This window comes from Cetorhinus maximus, chromosome 2, assembly GCF_964194155.1.
Source record: "Cetorhinus maximus chromosome 2, sCetMax3.hap1.1, whole genome shotgun sequence".
Lineage (NCBI taxonomy): Eukaryota > Metazoa > Chordata > Chondrichthyes > Lamniformes > Cetorhinidae > Cetorhinus > Cetorhinus maximus.
Genome location: NC_135880.1, coordinates 178,517,066 through 178,541,831, shown reverse-complemented (window position 1 = coordinate 178,541,831; position 24,766 = coordinate 178,517,066). Strand labels below are relative to the sequence as shown.

The 24,766-nt window shown below is 46.6% G+C and overlaps 1 long non-coding RNA gene across 1 annotated transcript; it reads right to left on the bottom strand.

Moving 5' to 3' along the window:
• Window positions 1-366: 366 nt before the first annotated feature.
• On the bottom strand, window positions 367-24,163 carry LOC144668057 (uncharacterized). Its single transcript, XR_013573416.1, has 3 exons — window positions 24,076-24,163; window positions 1,312-1,394; window positions 367-613 (listed from the first exon to the last, which is right to left on the bottom strand). It is a non-coding gene; the product is annotated as an uncharacterized LOC144668057 (long non-coding RNA).
• Window positions 24,164-24,766: the final 603 nt, after the last annotated feature.

Here is a 24,766-nt window from a genome sequence, read left to right as displayed (position 1 = left end):
TGCCATTGCTTAACTGCTGACCACAGTCTTGAATATTGCAACCTATCAATTTTTCTTTGTAGCACTAGCACATAATGCATGTGGTATGACCTGCGGGCTCAGAATTTTTAGGGTCGGTCCACAATATGTGAACCAGCACAAGCTTAATTCCAATGGAAGTGTGAGATTGCCATGGAAAATGTATTTATGCCATTAGATTTCCAATTGCAAATAATGCACTCGTGGTCTCTGATACAATACTCAATATCTATCAAGATTTCTGTTTTTAAGCAACTAGCTTCAAACACAATTAAGTGCAAACTCCAAACAACAAAAACAAGATTAAGCCGATATCTGACTCAAGTTAGAATGAATTTGCAAGTTGCCTTTATTATATTGTGTTCTAATCAGATATAGTCAATTTCCAAACCATTCACTAAAAAAGTATTTCGGAGATCTTTGAGCCCAACCCAAGAAGCTAACCTGAACACATCCTCCTACAGCAGGATGGGAGACTAAACGAACCATGGATCTTTCCACGCCTTACACTTTGTTGTTCAGACAATCGATGGCGATCTTATGATGAAGATAACTCAGATTTCATTTGAGCCGAGATGCCCTCTCCATCTGGTTACTAAAGATAAAAGAAAAATTAAACTCATCACATTCATAGGGACAGGTGGAGGCCAATCAGCCCCTCAAGCATGTTCATCCATTCAATTAGATCAGGAGCTGCATCTTAACTCCATCTACCTGACTTTGGATCTTAATACCCCCTTGTCTAACAAAAATCTATCAATCTCAGTTCGAAATTTTCAATTGACCCTCCCCAACCTCAGCAGCATTTTTGGGGAGAGAGTTCCAGATTTCCACTGCCCCTTATGTGAAAAAGTGCTTCCTGACATCACCCCAGAAAGGGCTGTCTCTAATTTTGAAGTTCTGCCCCCTTGTTCTGGATTCCCCCCACCACCATAGGAAATGATGCACTCGTGGTCTCTGACCCAATACTCAATGTATACGAAGGTTTCTGTTTTAAAGCAACTAGCTTCAAACACAACTAAGAGCAATCTCCAAGCAACAAAAACAAGATCAAGCAGATATCTAACTCAGTCTCGGTCTCTCAAGTTTCACCCCATGCTAGAGTTTAATTCATAGCCACAATAAAACAGATTATTTTTTCACTTTTACAGCTTGTTTTATTACACTGGCTGAATCATACCGTGACACTTTTAAAATTATACACAAACTAAGATATTTAAACGTGCTAGTAAATACGTTTCCAACCAGGCAAATAATATCATCCATGACATTTTCTTTCAGACAGTCTTTTACCAATTATCCATGAGAGCTCTCAGGTTTCCATAGTGACGCTAGTATTGCAAACCGGCCTCTACATTGGTAGAAGGCTCTGTGGTCTAGATAGAATAAATATAAATCAGACTCGAACTACAACAACTTTCATTGATTTAGCACCTTCAATAGAGAAGAACCATCTCAAGGCACTTCACAAAAGTGTAATCAAGCAAAAAATGGACATCAGCACAAAGGGTATATTAGGACGGGGTGACCATTTTTAAAAAAATTCATTCTTGGGACATGAGTATCCCTGGATAGGTCAGCATTTGCTGCACATCCCTAACTGCCCTTGAGAAGGTGGTGGTGAGCCACCTTCTTGAACTGCTGCAGTCCTTGAGGCATAATAACACCCATAGTGCTTTTTCCCTTAGCGGTTTGACACATTTGAGTTGTTTGCGGAGTCATATCAGAGTAAATCACATTGCTGTGGACCTGGGATCACATTTACATGACAGGCCAGACAAGGATGGCAGACTTTCCCCCCTTAAGGTTTTTCCTGATGATCTGGTGGTTTCACTATTAATGAGGCTAGCAATTTAATTCCAAATTTAGGTTCCCACAGCTACCATGGTGGGATTTGAACTCATGTCTCCAGAGTATTCATGCAGGCCACTAAATTTCTAGCTCTGCAACATTACCACTATGCTATCATTCCCCTTGGTCAGCCTTGGGTTACAAGGAGGGAAGGAAAGACAAGGGGGCAGAGGGGTTTAGGACGAGAACTTCAGCCTATGGCCCTGCTGGTGATGGGGGTGAAGAGAGATGTCGATGAACAAGAGCGCACGTGTTAAAGGAACAGAGAGATGGGTTTGGAGGACGTTATCAAGATAAGGAGAGGTGAGGCCATTCAGGCGATTTTAAATTTAAGGATTTGGGCTTTTGGAAGTCAGTGTAGTCCCATAATGAGAGAGAGAAACAGGTGAGCAAGACTTGGTGCAATTTAGGATAGGGGCTGTAGAATTTTTGGTGAACTGAAGTTTACAGAGAGTGGAGGATAAGAGGCTGGCAGGCTAGGCAGGGGCGAATGGGAGTGGTCGGGAAGCCGACTGTCGTCCGCAATTGGGCCACGATCGCGATTTCACCCTGGTGGGCCAATTAAGGCCTGCCCAGTGTGAAATGTGTGCTGAAGCGCTCAGCGCTGCCTATGTGTGGGGGGGTGAGGAGGGCAAGCAGGGAAGTTCAGAACTGCCTCAGGGAGATGAAGATTTATGAAAATAAAAAAACAAAGATTTTTAAAATGTTAACAACATGTCCCCTCATGTGACTCTGTCACGTGAGCGGGGAAGATGTTAGCAATTAGTTTGAAAATTTTATATATATTTTTTTAATGATGGATCAAAACCTCATTCCGCCCGCCGATCGGGTTTCGCAAGAAATCCAACGGCCGCTTGGCCTTTTCGCCTCCTGCCAACCATAAGGTTGGACGGGCAGCGAACAATTGAATTCAATTAGATCCTTAATGACCTTAATAGGCCTGTTAATTGTCGGCGGGCACGCTGCCGATTCCTGCACGTGCCTGCCGACCAAAATATCATGCAAGTGCGCGATGACACCGGGACGCTCGCCTGACATCATCACTGCACGTCATTTTACGCTTGTTTGGGTCGGGCGCGTGCCGAGCAGAAAATGCTGCCCCTAGACGAGGTTTTCCACAGAAATAGGGGAGGGGTGTGTAATGTTATAGAAATAGCGATCATCGTGACGAAGAGGACATGGGGTCGGAAGGTCAGTTTAAGCCAAATATGATTGTGAGCAATAACAACTTGTATTTAAAGAATGCCTTCAACATACTGAGATGTCCTGGTGCGCTTCACAGGTGCGATTATCAAACAACATTTGACACTAATACAAAAGCAAAATACCGCAATACTGGAAAGCTGAAATAAGAACAGTAAATGCTGGAAATACTCAGAGGGTCAAGTGGCACCTGTGGCGAGAAACAGAGTTAACTTTTCAATTCGAATGGTTTTGATGAAAGGTCATCGACCTGAAATGTTAACTCTGCTTCTCTCTCCACAGAAGCTGCCAGATCGGCTGCGTATTTCCAGAATTTACTGTTTAATAACATTTAGCTCCAAAGGAGACATTAGGACAGATGACAACAGAAGTAGGTTTTAGGGAGTGTGTTAAAGGAGGGGAGAGGCAGGGAGGGTTAGGAAGGAAATTGCAAAGCTCAGCTGAAGTCATAGTCACCAATCGTGGAGCGACTAAAATCAGGGACGCACATGTGACAAGAATTGAAGGAGTGTGGAGATCTCGGAGGGTCCTAGAGCAGGAGGAGGCTATAGAGATAAGGAAGGGTGAATTCATGGAGCAGAATTTTTCCCTCAGGCACACTCCCAACCTGAACGGAGAGTAAACTAGTGCGCGATGACATCAGGTGAGCGTCCCGACGTCATTGCGTACTCTCGCGACCTTTCGCTCGGCAGGTGCACGCAGGTGCTGGAGCTGCGCCCAGCATTAATTAACAGGCCACTTAAGGTCCTTAGCAATGCAATTGGCTGAGATTTTTCATTGCCGTGCGATTTTCTGCTCATCGCACAGGCGAAACAGGCAGGCGACCAGCCGTCATTTCCTCAAACCTCATCAAAGCGCAGGATAAAAAGGGTCAGCAGCATTGCCAGTGTGAGTAGTGAGGAGTTTTGGAGATAGTTTGCAGCTGGCTGCTTCTTGGTACTTCATCTCTGTTCAGGGCTTCATTCTTAGCTTTCCCAGGCCTCGTTTCAGGACTCATTGCTCTCTGCCAGGCCCCCAGAGGTTTCAGACCATGTGGACCCTTCCAGGTATCAGACAGCCTTTCCTTACCCTGGTAATGGGGATTGTGGTTTCTGCTGGAGACACCTCCTCTGAGGAGGAAGAAAGGGGTAGAAGGGAGAGGAGGCCACGCGTCCTCTGCAGCTTCCAGGGGAGGGACCTGTGGGAAGAGAGGCACAGGCACAAGGGGCGCAAGGCCAACAGGAAGTCCAAGGCGGAAGGGGCTACAGAAGACACTACTATCCTGCTGCCAGGCAGCGGATGCAGCTACCTCAATATGTCCCAGGTGCAATGCCGAAGGAGGCTCCACCTCTCGAGGGAGACCGTCACCTTCATTTGCCAGATGATTGGGCCTGAAATCAGCTCTGACTGTCTGGGTGGACACCCCATGCCAGTGGCTCTGAAGGTCACAGTGGCCCTCAAATTCTATGCCTCTGGTTCTTTCCAGGGCTTAGTGGGGGATCTTTGTGGAGTCTTTCAATCGCCTATTCATAGTTACATCAAGTTGGTGGCAGAAGCTCTGTTCAGGCAGATACTGACCTTTATTCTTTACTATATGGACGAGGCCAGCCAGGCTGAGCAAACCAGAGGCTTTGCAGCAATTGCTGGGTCCCCCACGTCCAGGGTGCAATCGACTGTACACATATGGCCATCAAGGAGCCAGCGGGTGAGGCCGGTGCCTTCGAACGTGCAGATAGTGTGTGATCACAGGATGTAGATTCTGCAATTGTGTGCAAGGTACCCTGGCAGCTCCCATGACGCCTACACCCTGAGACACTCCGAGGTGCCGAGGCTCTTCAGTGCTCCAGCCCGACTGGATGGATGGCTGCTGGGTGACAAGGACTATCTGCTGAAGAGTCTCTCCACCACCCAAGAACAGAGGCAGAGAAGTGTTACAATATGAGCCATGCCTCCACAAGGGCAGTGGTGAGAGAGCACCACAGGTCTTCTGAAGATGCACTTCTGGTGCCTGGACCGTTCAGGGGGAGCACTACAATACCCCCCAGAGTGGGTGTCACTGATAGTGGTTACATGCTGCGCTCTCCACAATCTGGCACTGGCAAGGGGGGACCCACTGGAAGAAGAGGATCTTGATGCAGCTGCACAGGCCACAGAGGATGAGTCCAGTAGTGAGTCCGAAGATGAGCACTATGTGGAGCACACTGAGGGTGTGGATACAGACCTCGGTTACCTCCAGGGAGGCAGGGACGCCTTAATCCAATGCTCCTTCAGCTAGGCTACCAAAGATCAGCTTCAAGCCAGGGCTGCCTCTTCCATCCCGGATGTCTGAAAGGACCCTTTCTTATGAACGCAAAGAATACACAGTGCCTGTGCAATAAAGTTCAGAGCCTCTTACGTCCAGCATTACATACTGGCTTACCCTGCATCAATAAAATAAAAATGTGAAGCATACTCAGGCCATGATGACAAAAACAGATTTATATAATTTTGACAAGTACAGACTATTTACATCAACTTCCCTAGTCTTAAGTCCCAGACCAGTATACATTAACTAAACGTAAATGAACATAAAATCACCCGTGACCTGTCCCTCTTGTGCTCATGGTGCCTTTAACTTCCGCTTGTGAGTGCTATGTGTAGGTGCTCCCACCTCGCTGGCACCGGCATTGGAGACAACCTGCTGACTCTGCTGTCTTGTTGGCCTTGATGATATTGGCTGTCATCCTCAGGCCAGTGGAACCTGTGCTGGCTGTGCCATGGCTGGCCAGTGGCATGCCTGGCACCTCCCCAGTCGCTGCAGCCTCATCAGATCCAATGGTCACTGGCAGAGGGGCGGAGGAGCTGCTGTCATCATCCGGAGGGCCCTGACAGGAGCCTGCAAGGACGACGGGCAGCTCGTACACCAACATAAGGTCACTGTGGACCTCCCTCGTGCCATTGGACAGGCACCTAACTAGGATACTGGGTGCCTTCCATCTCCCACACTGACACTGACCACCTGAGGTCAGTGCCTGTGTGAGGGCTTGCAGGTCCGAGCGCAACCCTAGGAACCCCTCATTCTGTCCCTGGAGCTGCCTCTCCATGAAGTCGCCCATGATGGTCAACACAGTGCTCATGCTCCGCATTGACTCCTCCATCACAGAGACCATGGCACGCATTCTCCCCTGGACCTCTGTCAGATGCTTCCGCACGTGTTGCTCAACATCCAGCATCTGCCGCCAAATGGTCAACTCCAGAGGCTCATCACCAGCCTTCGACTAAGCACTGTTCCGGTCTCCAGCAGTTCTCTGACTGCCGTCGCCCTGGGCACTCTCTGCCTCCGCCTGTACCTCAACGAGTGTGAGGTGCCCTCACCAATGTGCACCGAGATACTAGACGCCGAACTAATGCCCACCGAGGTGCTGGTATCTACGCTGGTGCCTGCTTCAGAGGGTGGGTGTGATGCAGGTGACAGAGATGCCCAGTGGTCCTCTGGCGTTGGAGGTAGACCTTCAGGGTCTACAGATAGGACGCCTGCTGGCGAACCTAAAAGGGAGAACAAGGACATGCCATTAGTTAAGGTCATCGCACTGTCACTGTGCATGCTAGGCACCCTGGTGAGACAATGGAGATCTGCATCACGGTGCCAATGTCTTCCAATGATCGATGGGGACGCCAGGTTTGAGGCTCACATCAATGAGGAGACGTCACTAGAATAGTTGCACCATCCAAGAGTCTCACCTCGGTGCACTGAACTCTTACCATCGTCTGGCACCCCATCTCTCCACATCTGGTTGCACTGGAAGCGTGCCAGCTCTCCAGCTCATAAGCATCCTGCTCGAACCAGGACAGCAGCAGCAGGCTGGGCGGGCCTCCGCCTGTACGTGACCTCTCTGATTGGTTATGGCTTGTCTTCTCCTGAAAGGACAGAGGAGCATTGATTAGTCCACTCTTTACCTGCAACACCATTGCAGCCTGGCCAAACCCAGCTGAGGAACACCTCGCAGGGCACATCCTAGACATGGCCCTCGAGCCGCAAGGCACTCAGTCCAAGCAGACAGGGCTCAAACCCTTGGCCAGCTCTGGCACGATTGACAGTTGGCACTCAGACTCTAGCACTGCTGAGGTCCATGGGGGGACAGCCAGACCTTAACGCATCTGCACACTGACCCATGTCAACACGGTACTCACCCTTCCTGAGTGCAGCAGGTCATTGAAGCGCTTCCGGCACTGCACCCATGTGCGCCACACCACCTCACAGCTGCTCACCAGGGCTGTCACCTCTTCCCATGCCCTCTTGGTGAGGTGCAGCCATCTCCTCCTCTCATCTCTGGGGACAAAGGTGTCCTTCCTGGCAGCCACCTCCTCCAGCAGGACACCAAGGCACTCAGCAGAAAAGAAGGGAGCGAGGTACCCACCTGACCTGCCGTCCTGCCTGGTGTTTGCTGCCACACCCGAGTGCATCGTCCGAACGGCAGCCAGACGTCCTTCGCTGGCAGCCTTTCCGGGGCTGCCCGGGCCTCCTTTATACCAGCCACCAGGTCGCCATTGGACACAGCGGCAAACAGGCCCCTGCCCCTGCTCGGCCCTTCCCGACCTACGGTGAGCCGTGTTTCACGCGGGCTGGGCCTTAATTGGCCAGCCAGCATGAAATCGCAGTCAGGGCCCGATCACGGGTGGCAGTCGGTTTCATGGCCGCTCCCGGTCCCGCTCGCCACACCCACCCGACGAGGGCAAAATTCAGCTCCTGGAGGGAATTGAAAAGTAGGTTGAGAAATTTAAAATGGAGGCATTCCAGGGCTGGGAGCCAATGTAGATCATCAAACACAGTGGGTGATGGGTGAAAGGGACTTGGTTCGAGTTAGGATATACCCAATGCAGTTCAGCCACAGACAATGGCAGGGAGTTGATGAGTAGGGCACAGAATCTGTGTTGGGAGTTAAAGACAATACCACTCCAGTACTTAACTGGAGAATACTGTGGCTCACTTAAGAACTGAATGTCAGACAAGCAGTCTGACAACATAGAGACACTGGAGGCGTAAAGAATTCATAATTAGTACATTGAATTCCTGAACTGAAAACATTACAGAAAGTGCATTCTCATAATTTAAAAACAAAATTGAACAAATCAATGCTGAGTAAAATACTTATATACATTTTTCACTGATTAACAGCATCAAGCACCCTCTATGAGGCACAGCACAGGCCAGATGCTTAATGCCCATTGTAAGCCACAACTGCTTAAGTAAAAAACCCAACACAAAAACTGTTTATTACAACACTGAACGTTTTGAGTTCCACATCTGCCAACGTTAAGGTCTTTTTTGAGTGACACAGAAAATTTAATGCCAATTTCTGCTTAATTAGACCCCATAACTTGTGACACTACCCAAGTTTAAAATAGGTCCCAGGCATGAAAATATATCACAGAAACCCATAGCCCCACACATCCTTCAAAATTGAATAAATTGGAAAAAATTTCAACTAATAGTGATATTTTCTTTCTCATCTTTTTTTTCTCACTGGTACATTAACAATCGTGTCATTTTAAAATGTACTTTTTTTCAGAGAGTTTTATACATTTTGACCTGTAAATTCCCTTCCCCCTAATCAAAGTGTCTGCTTATTCTGCTTAATTAGTGGAAACAGCAATAAATTTCTAATAAAGGTGAAGTGTGACAACAAAAGGCCCAATAATAGGATCATAGAATGGCAGAAATTTTACAACATGGATGGAGGCTATTTGGCCCATCGTGTGTGTGCCAGTCGCCATGCAGCCTCCAGCCTAATCCCACTTTCCAGCCTAGCCTTGTTACAGCACTTTAAGTGCATATCCAAGTATGTTAAAAATGCTGTTTAACTGAATTCCAGATCCCCAACATTCTCCAATGATCCCCTCAAAACCCATCTGAACCTCCTACTTCTAACCCTACATCTCTGCCCCCTGGGTATGAACCCCTCAAACAGGGTGATTAGGTCCTACCTACCCAATCTATCTAGACCCCTCAAATTTTATACATTAGGGGTGGAATGTTATGACAGCAGGATTTTATGGTCCTGATGGAGTTTAGAATGGCTCGTCACATTTTATAGCCCCATCCCCACCACAAAGTGGTTGTAAAATTCTGGCCCAGGTCTCCTCTGTTCCAAAGAAAACAAACCCAACCTATCCAACCTTTTCTCATCGCTACAGTTCTCTAGTCCAGGCAGCAGCCTCGTGAAATATAAATACAAATCCTCTACTTTATAAAACACATGAATAGCATGTAGATGACTGAGAATGTAATGAACTCAGCCCAACAACATGTGATCTATGGACTTTAATATGAAATGTAGAGTGTAGTAGACCTTTCATTTTTATTCTGTTAATTAAGGAGACCAGCATTTTTTTATTTTTCATGGGACGTGGGTGTCGCTGGCTAGGCCAGCGTTTATTGCCCATCCCTAATTGCCCTTGTTCAGCAGACATTTTTTTTTAACAGTCAACCACATTGCTATGGGCCTGGAGTCACATGTAGGCCAGACGGGGTAAGGATGGCAGATTTCCTTCCCTAAAGGACAGTAGTGAACCAGATGGGTTTTTACAACAATGGCTTCATGGTCATCATCAGACTTTTAATTCCAGATTTTTAAAAATTGAATTCAAATTTCACCATCTGCTGTGATGGGATTCGGACCCAGGCCCCCAGAGCATGACCCTGGGTCTCTAGAATATGAGTCCAGTGACAATACCACAATGCCACTGCCGTACACTGAAATGTTCATAATTGTGCAATCCGTTTATTATTTTACACTTCATTTTTACTTTAATGATTGTCTATAGCTATGTTATGAATTATTATTACTGGTTTTATTTGTATCATCATCACAATTCAGCACCCGCCAATATGGAGATGTTTCAATAAACCAATTATTTATCCATCTATCAAAATCTCCTCTGTACCCTCTCTAGTGCATTTACATCTTTACAACAGTGCAGTGAAAGTGGGAAACGTTCTCTGGTCCAGAAATATTCTGATGTGCCAGATGTGCTTCAAGGCTGTAACAACTTAACCCAAAATGTTTGTGTGTTCCACTCTTATCGCCACATGTAGAATGTTAGATCACTTCTTTTAAGATGGAAGATTCACCACTCCCTCCTTGAGTTAAATTTACTAATATGAGTTCTTGATTTCTCTTCCAGATATTATGCTTCTTTTTCACACCTGTTAAGTTGCTTGAGAGGAACTGAAGTGGACCCCGTGGTGGCCAGATTGGTTGGGCTGGCAGCTTAATGCGGGCCCCAAAAAGCAGAGTGAAGATCTTCTGTCTTCTTCACTGGGTCTTTGAACAGAGGTTCCCTTTCATTTTCCACTCAGATTGCTTCACTGAAGATCATGGCCTAGCCTGAGGTATCATCCCACAGACATTGTCCATCATCCAGCACGACGTTATCTAGCAAGTAATTAGGAAGACAAATGGAATGTTGTCCTTTATTGCAAGTGGGATAGAGTTTATAAGTTGGGAAGTCTTGCTACAACTGCACGGGGCATTAGTGAGAGCATGCCTAGAGTACTGTGTATGGTTTTGGTCATCTCACTTAAGGACGGATATACTTGCATTGTTCAGAGAAGGTTCACTGGTCTGATTCCTGGGATGGGGGTGGGGTTGTCTTATGAGGAAAGGTTGAGCAGGTTTGGCCTATACTCATTGCAATTTAGAAGAATAAGAGATGATTTTATTGAAACATTTAAGACTCTGAGGGGGCTTGACAGAGTAGAGGTTGAGAGAATGTTTCCCCTCGCGTGAGAATCTAGAACTAGGGAGCACAGTTTCAAAATGAGAGGTCTCCCATTTAAGACAGAGATGAGGAGGAATTCCTTCTCTCAAGTTTTGGGATTCTCTACCTCAGTGGGCGTTGGAGCTTGGGTCATTGAATTTATTCAAGGCTGGGTTAGACAGACTTTTAATTGACAAGGGAGTCAAGGGTTATGAGGGACAGGCAGGAAAGTGGAGTTGAGGCCGCAATCAGATCAGCCATGGTGTTATTGAATGGTGGAACAGGCTTGAGGGGCCAAAAAGCATTGCCCTGCTCCTAGTTCTTATGTTCTTACGTTAACCCTATTGGTTAATCTTCCTGTGTGTGTACACGCTGTCAGCATTGGCACAATATTTGATCGTGTGATTATCTTAGTTTAATCAGGCCTTCCCAACATTTGAGATCCATACACTTTCCAACACCAAAAACCAAATAGGTATCTAAAGCAGGAATCCTAGCTGATTAAGCCCAACAGCGATGGGCCTCCCCCTGATGAGGCCAGAAAACTGAGTATAGATTTAGGGTCAAGCCCAAGAATGCTCCTTATCTGTATGGCTCAGTACTCCACCACACCACCATGCAGGCGCTCTGCCCAATCACTGCAACTGCAGAGGAACGCCGAACCAACCACACGCGGCCTGCCTCCCTGCCATGCTGTGTGCCTGCGCTGGGACTCTTGAGCATTCTGGGAATTGTAGTCCTCAACCTACACCTGGAAAACCCACCCAGGAATACACAACCCCTCACAGTTTAAATAGGCTAATTTTATCCAAAGTTTTAAACAAACTCTCTCCCTACCTATTAGCGGCCCCTGCCAAACTCAACCCAACTCCCAGTCCTCTTAAGAATGCCTTTGTTAAAATAACTGATGCATCATCAGACCAAAAAAGAGACCCCTAAGTGGTTAGGATAAAGAGATTTTGACTTTGAGTTATTTTAACTTTTTCAATACTTTTAAAACTACAACAAATGTTTACGTGAAGATTCAGGTTAATGTTACATTTATGCAGCATTATAATGGCATTAACATTATTTACAACCATAACCCGAATTAAGTGAAGCTAAAAAACTGGAGCAGACTCTCAGCTATGGTACAGCAATGCTTTATATTTATATTTGAATCAAGGACTGCTCAATATCTTTGAGAACATGGCTCTCCTAGATGACCAAAAGGAGACCCTGGGGCTTCCCCACTGGCATCAACCGAAAACCAAACAAAAAAACGACTCTATTTAGGGTAACACAGCTAATAAAGAAACGATCCATTAAAAAAAGGAAACCTAGAAACTTAAATATTATTGTTGCCCGTGCCCACGGTGCCATCCAGTCCCTGCAGTGCCCAACAGACCTCAAGCATATTGGTGAACACCGCACACTCCCTCTTCAGGCACACGAAGGTGTCGACAATAACTGTGGAACCGAGGTGAGTGGTCAGAGTGACCGGTCTGTATTCCCCACCATACCCCCCACACAAACCCACACCAGCCGTGTCCAGTCTGGACCTGTGGATAACCACCTTGGTCAGGTCTCAGGGGCAGACACATGAGGAGGTTCCCCTCCAATTTACCCACCACCTCTCCGCACCCCCTTCTGAGAATGTGAAAGCTGGTCAGGCAACCGTTTGATCCTGAGTCCACCTGAATGTAAAGTCTAGCACCTCAGCAATGGTAACTACTGGGGCTAGCCTACCTTTTAGATCTTTTGCAGACGGAAGCCAATTTTAAGAGGAAGGAGTCTTCCTTATTTGATTTCAGTTCAGCTTAAGTGTGCAATAAACTCTGATATCAACCCAAAAGTTTTTTTCTAAAGACGAGCCTTTTGTCTTTTTTTTTGTTTTCAAAGCTTATACCTGATTGAACTGATGTTGTTAACCAAACTGTGTTCCTGGGGAAATAAAATATTCTATCACAATGGACGCATTATTGCTGATGAATATTTATCAAAATGCAACAGAACTGCTCAGCATAATGAATATGAAATCTTGAGGAATTTTCCCTTGTAGAAATATTAATACAAACAACACAGTTGAGCATTCTAGTTCCTATAGCATGCACATCCATATTATTAATTTGTTAGGAAATACTGCCTTGACTTCAAAGGATAGAAGTACCACAAGAATGAAAAAAGGTTTTAGAGAAACTTACCAGTGTTTCTTAAGTTTCCGAGTTTTGTTTTGCTAATGAAGACCTCTCGGTTATATCAGGGACCGAAACCTTTGAACTGAGATCATTGCGTATTCATTGGCACTCAGGCTCCCATTTCCTTAGGGTGCACTGCACTCCAGACCAGCAGCTATCGTGTGTGTGTGTGTGTGTGTGTGTGTTCGTGGAAAAGCCATAGAATGAAGCGACGAAGAGACTAATTGTAGCACAGGTCGAAATGACTGTGTTTGACCGTTGCTTGTCTCTCAATCCCTTCTTGCTGTGTTTGGGCTGTGCATGTGATGGCACACCGCTGTTAGCCCTCACGCTGGCTCCAGAGGTTCACCAGAGTGCTGCACATTTAAACGGCAAGATAATCAATTGCCCTAAAAAAAAACGATTGCCACCTGTTCCAGGGGATCACACAAGGATTGGATTTGAACATCACCTTAACCCCTCCCTCAACCTAACTGCTACATTACACTCTATCAGAAGATAAATAGATGTTAAACTGATTTGTTAAATCCTTTGTGACACACAATCTAATTTGTGTTAACACAATTTACTATTTATAGATCGCTGATAAAATATTACGCTGTCTTGGGGAAGTATACCTTTAGCCCCTGAATCTTATTTTTGCTCATTAATGGTGCCTGGCTTAGGGATCATTGGTATTAAATCTGAAAGGAGCGTCAGCAAGCTAGCGGGTGGTGGATTAATGACTAACCTGATACTTCTCATAATCAGAATAGATGATTGGCTTCGTGTGGGCAAGCTAAGCATGTGTCATGAAGAAGCTGGGCAGGTGCTGTCTGCCGAGATCCTGCTGTGGCTGGGGATTCTGCAAACGGTGGCATGCAAAGCTCCTTGGCTTTCTCGCTTCCTGTTGATCCTTCCTAAATGAGACAACGCATCCTGCTCCGAGTTATCTCTCAGTTGTAGCGATTAAAAGTCCTTTCCTTTATTGCTCTGCAGATGTATAACCACTGGATGAGCTAACCCTTTCAGCCCCACTGCACCAAGGAAGGCCTCTGTGGCAAGTGGTTGCTTTTCAGACCGGAGGCAGGCGTACAGCAATATCCCCAGGGATCAGTGTTAGGGCCATTGCTCTTTTTGATATACATTGATAACCTGGACTTGGGTATAAAGGAAATTTTGCATAAAGCTTGTAGATGGCATAAAGCTGGGAAATGTCGTAACCAGCGAGGAGGATCGTGGCCGACTTCAGGAGGACATGGACAGGTTGGTGAGATGGGCAGTTGGCAGATGGGTTGCCAACTATGATTAAATGCATTCCTGGAGGTTCCATCACATGACTTGCCCCCATGCTCCAGCCATTAGTCAACCACCGCATCCATTCTTGTGACGTACTGCCTTCCTACGCCAACTGGAAAGCAAAAAGAGTCATCACCCAATTGGATGATGCTTGACTGTTAATCGAACAGCCTTTTTTCCCCCATTTTGCAATATTTTTATATCTGGTAAAGAGAAATGTTCAAAGAAAATTTAAAAACAACTATCTTTTTCAATGTCCTTATGATTTTTCTCTAGGGTTACACACAGCAGTGTCCTGGAAATTAATCTTCAAGTCCTGGAGACTCCAGGCCAATCCTGGAGGGTTGGCAAGCCTGCATGGCAGATGAAGTTTAATACAGAGAAGTGTGAAGGGATTCACTTTGGTAGGAAGGATGAAGAGAGGCAAGATATGCTTAAATTGTGCAATCTTATCGGGGATTAAGGAATTGAGGGAGCTGGAGTGTGTCTGTACACAAACCTTTGATGGTGGCAGGGCAAGTCGAGAATGCTGTTAAAAAACCAAACAGGATCCTTGGCATTACAAATAGAAGCATTGAGTACAATTAAGCAAGTAAGGTATCCTAAACTTTATAAAACACTGGTTAGGCCTCAGCTGAAATATTGTGTCCAATTCTGGACACTTTAGAAAGGATGTGAAAGCCTTAGAGAGTTTTACGTTTTTGGTTATCGAGTTTGCTTTGTCTGGTGAACGCCGCTGATATTAAAACATTAGTTGGTGCTTGAAACAATATAGGCAGCGAGACCAATTAACTGAACAAACATTGGTGGCTTATTGGAACTAAGAACAGAGCACTGACACCCTGACCTGAATTTTTCCCTCGGTGGGCGGGCTCAGTGGGAGCGGGCGGGGGCGGTCATGGAGCTGACCTTCGCCCGCGATTGGCTCCCCACCGTCATTTCACGCGGGCGGGCCAATAAAGGCCCACCCAGCGTAATACACGAGCAGTAGCGCTGATTGCTACCTGCGTGGGCTGTGGGAGGGAGTGTCGGGTCCAGCGCTCATACGTGCCTGCGCGTGAAAGAGCGCTTCAGTCTCCCTGGGGCACGGAGCTGCCTCAGGGAGGTTGAAGCGCTTTTGAAAAAATAAATAAGTGCAATAAAAATTTGTTGAAACATGTCCCCTCATGTGGCTGTGTCACATGAGATGGGACATATTTTTATTTTTCAGGAAAAAGTTTTTATTTAATTCGTAAAAGCTTTAGGAAACCTCATCCCGCCCTTGGATGAGGTGCCTGCCCGCCGACCGTAAGGTTGGACAGGCAGCGTAAACTTGAAATTAATTACTTGTTAATGGCCTTAATAGGCCTTTTAGTTATTGGTGGGCACGCAACCAACTCTGACGTGCGCCCGCCAAGCAAAACGTCGCGAGATTGTGCGATGACGTCAGGATGCATGCCTGGCGTCGTTTCACGTTCTGGCATGTGGGGCCCGCCCCCTGCACACCGAATGTAAAATCCTGGCCCAGATGTGCTTCTTCAATCACCACCAGCTCTAGACTTACAGTCACCCAAGAAGCCTGCGCTGTGTAGCGATTGGTCAATACAGTCATATGGTCAACTGATTACATTCTCTTAAAGGTACATAGAGCGAATGCCAAGGAGATTAGCTAGAATGATACCAGGGATGCAAGATTTCAGTTATAAGAGAAACCAGGGAAAATGAAGGCTTTCTCCTTAGAACAGAGAAGGTGAAAGTTAATTTGATAAAGTCATCAAAAATCGGGAAAGGTTTCGATAGGCTGGGAGAAACACCTCTCTGGCTTTGTTTAAGGTGTAAAACATTAAAAGGAACATTCATGTTGGAAATGAGCTGTTCTTATGAAGGCTTTGTCTCCCTAACAATCTGGGAGCAGGCAACAGGTTGTGCAGCCTCTGAAACAAAAAATGCTGGAAAAAAACTCAGCAGGTCCAGCAGCATCCGTGGAAAGAGAAACAGAGTCAACGTTTTGAGACTGTATGACACCCCTCACCCTCCCCCCAAACCCCCCAAGCAGTCTCTGAGTTGGGTTTTCATTTTCTTGATCACTGGGTTCTGAACTCTGCCGAACAGCTCTGTCCAAAACATTAATTTGTCTTTTGGATAGCAATTGACCCGCTTCCAGCACTTTGTCAGCTCTTACTTTAATCTGTAATAAACTCCCCATCACCGACCCCACCACCTTGTTGCAGGCTTAATCAACAAAGCCAAAGGCTCTCAGCAGGCCGGCTGAAAACCTCTGCGGACTTAGGCCCAGCATCAAAAAACAGGCTGCAAACGTCGCGCAGCTGGACGAATAGTGTACTGTACAGTGGATGAACTGACTGAGGGACAGTCCGAGGTTTTCAACTCTGGAGAATGGTGCTCAGGTTGTTTCCGTCTCAGCCTGAGCTCAGTGCAATCTCTACAACGAGCCTGTCGCGAGGTAACTAACGGGGCTCGCACACACTGTAGTCCTCGATAGCTTGAGATGGATACTGAGCAAACAGTATCGCGATTGCCAGAAGCATCCCTCCACGTGCTGGAGGAATGGGTACACAGCTTAGCACAGTCCCCAGAGTCCCGCATACAATCAGCTTGAACTCCACACAGCAGCGGCGAGAAACATGAACAAGGTCCTCTCAGGATTTGTGTAAGAACCAAATCATTCAAGGTTCAGGAGAAAAAAAAGTTGTTCACTCAAAATATTTTAAATGGAAAATCAGTGTTGCAGTAAATTGAAGTCTATGGGTAAATCATCTCAGGATTGCACTAAGTGCAGTAGCGGGCGTGAAAAACAATGTTTTACACCTCACCCCCCACCCCCGCCGCAAAGGCGGGTTTTCATGACATATCATCCGCTTCCAGCCTCATTAATTATGCAGCCACAGGAAACACGCTGTCTCGCTGGCGGACGGTCTCTGAATCACCCGCCACACCGTTACCTCACCGTTTCCTCACTCCGGGTGCCATATCTAAACCGCAGCCATGCACAGTTCTCAACACTTGCGGCCCAGGACTGCCCCAGTGAAGACATGGCCCTGAAAGCCAAGAAGAGTTCAGTGACCCGTCATTGGAATGGCTTTTGGAGGCCCGCTGTGATGTCCTCCACCCCAGCTCTGGCCGCAGGATGTCCAGCAATCTCACCACTCCAGCTTGGGAGGCGGTGGCTGTGGTGATCAGTGCCAATGCTACACAGAAGAGGTCGGCCATTCAGTGCAGACAGAGGGTGAATGATCTCATCTGTGCCGCCAGGGTAAGGGACCTCATCACTCCAAACTCACGCACAAGCCCATCACACATTCACTGGCATCTCACTCACTGCCAGCTCAAGGGGCATCACCACTCACCCTCTCACACACCCTCACATCTCCATCTGGCCTCATCTCCTCTGGAGACTGCTTCCTCAGCCCTCACCATCTTGAGGCCACTTGATCGACATGTGCTCCATACACACCCTGGGATACCCTCCTTCCCTAGTACAGCTCTCGTCCTGCAGCCTCTTCCCTTGCCTGAAGCCAATTCTCTCCCTTCCTCAAGCAAGCCCTAGCCCTGCAGCTATTGAACAGCCACCCCCACCTTATGGCTGGTCTGGTAGGTAGAGACCTGCCCATGAGCCCCCCTAAAAGTGATGTGGTGCTGTCTGTGAAGCCTGGCGCTGATGACCATGAGTGCTGCCCGAAGCAAGGTCAGCAAACAAACCTCAAAATCCCAAGTGAAGTGCAGTTCTCCAGGTGCATGTCGCTTATGTACAGTTATGAAAAACATCTGTGTGCATGTCAAGATGATCTAGGGTGAGGGGATGATTCCGGCAAGCAGGGCTTATAATGATATGTTATATCAGATGTATAACATCAGCAGATGTGTCATGAAACCAGTTTGCAATTGTCTGCTCCACCCAGAAATGCAGCCCGCCATTGACGGGTGGAGCAGACAGTTGCAAACTGGTTTCACGATGTCGTCAAACCGATTTTTGGCCATCCCGCCATATTGTCCGCTCACGCCCGTCATGATGCCTGACGCCAACGAAGACAGAAAATTCCGCCCTATGTGTTGATCCAGCAGCAAATCTCCTATTCCAGTTTTGGGTGAGACTTTAAACCGAGGACAGGTCTCTTCTCTCAGGTAAACGTGTAAGATCCCATGACCACCGCTGAAAGAAGAATGGGGAGTTCTCCCTGGTGCTCTGGCCAATATTTATCCCTCAGCCAACATCGCTAAAACAGGTTAGCTGGCCATTTGTCTCATTGTGCTCTTTGTGGGATCTTGCTGTGTGAAAATTTGTCACCGTTTTTTCCCACAATACAACGGTGACTGCACTTCAGAAGTGCTTCCTTGGCTGCAAAGTGCTTTGCAATGTTCTGAAGTTGTGAAAAGCGCCAGAGAAATACACACCCTTTATTTTCTTTACAAAACTGGCAAGGAATTCTTGGTACAACAAGAGTGTTAGAATAGAATCCTCAATACACTACACGGCTGCTGCAGATCACCTGCTATCTGATGACTTTTGTAGGTCAGGCGAGAGAAAGCTGAGCTGAAGGAGAAAGTGAGAGGGTATCGCGCGAGCATGCAGTCCACATGTGACCATCTCAAACAGAAATGGGATTCCCACTACTCTTCCAGCAAAGTAACAGTGACAGCTCACAAGAATTTCCCCACAGGGGGAGCTAGAGCATGGCAATGCATGCCAGTGTTAACCCACCTATAGCCTTATTCACCCAGTCTATTTGCCACCTCCTTAATCACAGAATCACAGAATTTTAACAGCAAGAGGAAGCCATTCGGCCCATCGTGTCTGCATTGGCTCTCCAAATGAGCATTATGACCTTGTGCCAATGCCCTGCCTTCTCCCCTAATCCTCTTTCTCTTCATCCAACTGTCCAATCTAATTTCAAATGGGGTCATAACCTTAAAATTGCAGCTAAGACATTCAGGGCTTTTTTAAAAAAAACTCTTTTGTGGGATGTGGGTGTCGTTGATAAGGCCAGCATTTGTTGCCCATTCCGCATTGCCTTTGAATGTCTTGCTAGTCCACTTCAGAGGGTATTTTTAAGAGTCAGCCATATTGCTGTGGGTCTGGAGTCACATGTAGGCCAGACCAGGTAAGGACGGCAGATGTTGAAGGATATTAGTGACCAGGTGTGTATTTATGACAATCAATGATAATTTCATGGTCACTATTACTGAGACTAGCTTTTGATTCCAGATATTTCATTATTAATTAGTGTAATCACAACTATCATGGTGGGATTTAAACCTATGCCCCCGGCATTATTCTGGCTCCCTGGATTACTAGCCCAGTGACATTACCACTATGTCACCATCTCCCTGTAAAATTGCATTAAGAACTTTTTGACATTAGGCTATTGGAAATCCAGAACTCTCTCTCTCCCTCCCCGCCCCCCCAAAAAGTATTGAGGCTGTGAATTGAAAATTTCAACATTGTGATTGATAGAATTTTGTTTGATAATGAGTATTAAAGGCCATGGCACCAAGGTGCATAGATGGGAGTTAAAGTACACATCAGCCATGATCTAACTGAGTGGCAGAACGTGCTCAAGGGATTGAATGGCCTCCTTCTGTTCCTGTGATCCTACATTCTTATGTTCCTTATGCCTGCTTCAACCTTTAACCCGGATATAAATTCCACAGTCCTCCCACACAATAAAAGAATGGCATATTGCTGAAAAGTGAGTAAAGTTTATTCTATTTTCAGGGCTAGTTACAGGCTTGCTTCATTGCTACATTAGCCGCTTGGGTCATGTGACTCAGCATTTGGCTGGTGACACCAGGAGTTTCCCCAGCTGCGGGAACCGAGCTGATGAATGGCGCGTGGGTTAGTTGCTGGGAAATGCTGAAGGCTTGTGATTGGTAACCGTGATCCAGATACACAACCCTGGATCCCAGAGACACCATTCATGCATCTGAAGCCATTCGTATACCAACAGTGTGCCAAGACCACAACCTTGATGTCAAGGACACAACCCTGATGTCAAGGCCACAACCCTGATGTCAAGGCCCCAATCTTGATGTCAAGGCCCAAGATTTGGTATCAAGATGTATACTGTAGTGTTCAATGGTTTTATTGATTTGTGTTTGATTATGTTAGTCTCGTAACTGATCCTTGTACACTTGCTTGATTGCTTAAGCCTGTGGACGGAGCTAGAGATTTAAGAAATCAGAGATGTTCCAGAGAGATCTAGGGATCTGAGCAGAACACGTGTGTATAGAAAATCCTCTAAATTCTGAGATATAAACCCATTGGGATTTAGAACTAGGGTCATCTTTGCATTGTTCTGAGATAAATCAGATAGCTAAGATACACAGCAAACTGGTGAATACATAACACCAACCTCATCCTGATATCAAGGCTCCAATCTTGATGTCAAGGCCCTAATCTTGATGCGAAGACCCCAACTTTGTCTTGCTAAATGATGATTCTAGGCACAACCAAATGTAAAAATATAGATACAATTCCCTGCTGTGGCATCCCCTCCCCACTTCCATGTAACAAGGACTCTTTGTCTCTTCCCCCAGAGACCCTGGGCTAGAAACTGAATGGCACAAGCCTTGTTCTTTGGGCAATGAATGGGCGCTGAAGACTTCAATCTACCTTGTGGGGTGCCCTCATCAATCTGATCTGTGCTAATGTTTATGCTCCACATGATCATCTCCCCCCACCCACCCAACTTCATCTAACCTCATCATCATATCCTTATATTCCTATCTCCCTCGTGTCATTATTTAGGTTCCTCTTAAATGCATCTTTGTGTTCAATTCAACCACTACAGACACAAAATAAAACCAATAACAGGATACTTAGTTTATGCATCGACCTACCTATTGGGCAAAATTTTCCGTGCCCGCTGGTGTGTTCAGGTGGAGTGAGTGGACAAGATGGCGAGAAGGCCAAAGATCGGTTTCATGGTGTCATGAAGCACAGTTTGCTCAGCCAACAGCTCTGTGTCACCATCATCTGCTCAGCCCGTCGATGGCGGGCCGCGTTCCCCACCATCGGTCATCAAGAACCTCATTGTAATACATCAGCTTATCATTATAAGGCCAGCCCGCCAGACCCATCCCCCCTCCACTGGATCATCCACCCATGTTGGCGGGAAAACAAGCCAGTGCAGAACACGTCTCGACGTGCAGAAGTCGGGACATACCGCCAGAGCCTTGCTCACAATGGAATGCAGGTCTGCACACATCTCCACGATCTGCTGGACCAATGTCTCCATGACATCCGCTATCCTCCCCATGAGACCTCCATACACGCACATATGGGCACCACTTCATCAGAGAGCTGGCAGACGCACCCCACCGACTCGCAAGCCACTCTGTTGAGGGCTTCCAACAGCTCTGTGTCACCATCATCTGACTCAGACCCCATAGATGTCTCTTCCCCAGCAGTCCTCCGAGTGCCGGGGAGCTCGGCTGAACCTGCCTCCTCCTGCTGTGGGCACGTGTCCGTGCGGTGACCACCAGATAGTGAACCCAAACCTGCCCTAGATCTAGGTTCCACCGAGGTGTGTGTCTCTGCGCTGGTGGAGGGTGTGGGTGAGTGCTGTGAGTCTTCCAGGCTGCTTATTTCCAGCTCTTCAATGGAGGAAGTGTGCCCTTGTCTGGAGGTGAGGACCTGGATGGGGCTGAGGGACTGGCTGGCTGAGGATGTCGGTCACTTGGCAGAGCTCCCTGTGAATCAAAGTAGAGATAATGAGTGTATGGCAGCAGAGCCAAAAACAGGAGAGAGCGCACTCACATTTGCAGGAGAGAGGGATGATGTGGTGCAGGATCCTCAAAAAGGTGTTCGCTGCCGACCTCACCATTGCCGCAGGTAAGGTCCATGTCCTCACCAGTCAGTGAGGTGGCACACTCCTCAAAGTGAGGGAGGGGCCTAGTGTAGGCCACCCCACCCCTGGTCTGGGACCTCTCCCTGCGGATGTGAGCAGGCTTCTCCTGCATAAAAACAGACGGAATGTTTGTGTGGTGAGCGGAGCCATGATGGGATGAGGATGAGGACACAAGCCCCAAGAGGATATTAGCCTGATGGAGATGTGAGGGTGTGTGTGAGAGTTACTGATGTTGTCCCTTGAGGTGTGAGATCCATGTGGATGTGTGATGGGCTTGTGAGTGTGTGAGTTGCGAGTGATGAGAAGAGTGAGTTACCCTGGGGGAACGGATGAGACAATTCATCCTGTAGATGCACTGGGTGGCTGTCCTCTTTTGCAGGGCATTGGCGCTGACAACAGCTGCCACCACCTCCCATGCTGGATTAATGATGCAGCTGCCCATCTTGCAGCCAGGACGGCATAGAGGACATCAGGGTGGGCCTCCATGGCATTCAAAAGGTGCTCAAAGGGAGGTCAATAAGGCAGTATTCTTGCCTTTTGGGGCTATGGCTTCTGTGCAGCATTCGTGGGCTGGGATCACTGAGAGGCGTGCGTGTGGCTGGACTTTAAATATCGCGCCCGGCAAGATGAAGCAGTAAGGTGATAGTGTGGTGGGTGAATAAGAGCCCGCCTGCCATGGTGTGTTTCTCAGAAATGCATAATTAATGTGGCGGATTAGGGAAGGTATGGTGTGAAAAGCCACCATTGCGGCTTCTTACCCACCCACTACCTCACTTAGAGCAAATCTGGGACAATTCTGCCTATTGTCTTGTTAAAAAGACTGACCCCACTCTCATTTTGATTTTCACGGGCAAACTAAGTGCTACCACAATTACTGACAAAACAATGCTTGAATTTCACTTCAAATGGAAAGCGCATTGGGACATGATTGTGAAAGATCCTGTTTTAAGATGCACAATCAGGATTGTTTAGCTCAGAATTACACAGACAACCAAATTAAGATTATCAGTCATGCTCACAGTATAGCTCACTTATGCATACTACAAGCTACATATATTCACACACAGGGTCCTGTCCTTTGGCAGACAGGAGGAGCATCTCCACGCATTGTGCCTTTTTCAACTAAAAAAAAATTTGGGGGACAGCCATTCCCTGTTTGGTAATACCTTGGTAATACCTTGACCAATCAGCGCCAGCTTTCCTGGTTTGAATTCAAACCAAAGCTTGGCAGTTAACTGTTCCCTGGTGCATTTTCCATGGCACACCTCTACCAATCAGACCCACTTGCCAATCAATTAGCACTCTTTTCTCGTGCAGTATAAGTTGTTGTTTCCTTTACAATTGGTATTCTTGCGAGTCTGGCCTGATGAGTGCAAGACAAAAAGTTTTGACAGTATGTCTCTTCTTCAACAATATTCAAGTTCTGTACTACCAAATTACTAAAGAATTATTAAAGTCAAGAAGCTGGGAGGTGCTGAGGCAAAAATACAAGGATAGGGCCAGAATTTTCCAGTCCCTCCTGGAGCGGAATCCCCCCTTGCAAGGTCGCCGAGCAATTGAAATCTCCGTTCACATCGGCAGGAACGGAAGATCCCGCCGGTGTGAGGGGCTGGAATATTTCAGCCTTAGGTTTAGGCTGAGTGCACTTAGCCTAATACATTGACAGCTGAACCTTAACACCTTGGAACTTTTACTCGGTTAAAGGTGCTTTCTAAATGCAAGTTGTTGTGGTTGCACGAACGTACCTAAATTCCCAAAATGAGACTAATTCGCGCATCATTAAGCAGGTCAAACATTTCAGAAATAGAGGAATTTGGAAAATATCTGCTGTGAGAAACATTAAGCAGCACAGCCTAATGATTTCAATATATTACAAAACATCGTACATGTCTGGTCAAATGTCACAGAAATGATGATTGAGGTGATGGTCACATTTAGAAAGTTGTCTTACTAGAGGAACATCTGAATGTGGCAGTACTCACCCCGCTGCATAAATTGTGGTTTTATGGACCATAATTATGTTATTGTATCAGAGGGGGGGACAGAAAGCATGGTTTAATAGCATGCACAACAATGAACTTTGGACTCGCAGGAATTTAAAGTATAGCATTACCATTTAGTCTCTGCTTTTTCACTGTTTAAACAGGCATGTGCTTACATTCAAACTGTCAGTGATTCACCAATTTAAACACCAGCCAGAACAACAGCACCATATTTATTTTTCCCACACCTATTGAAACCACACAACCTTGATTCCAATTCCACCCTTTCAAAATCTTCAAGAATCCATTCCACAAAGTTTCATGTATCTCCAGCTTTACTGCAATTATTGGATAATAAATTGAGTTCATGGAGGTGATGTTCTGTAAGATTGATGTGTAAATTAAACCCTGTATCTTTATCTCAGGAACAGGAGGAGGCCATTCAGCCACTTGAGGCTGTTCTGCCATTCGATTTGGCCATGACTAATCTGTATATTAGCACCATCTACCCACCTTTGCCCCATTACCCTCAATACCTGTAACAAACAAAAATCTATTCTCAGTTTTAAAATGTTCAGTTGATTCCCAGCCTCAACAGCTTTTTGAGGGGGAGAGAGTTCCAGATTTCCTCTAGCCTTTATGTGAACAAGTGCTCCTGGTATCACCCCTGAACTGTCTAGCTCCAACTTTA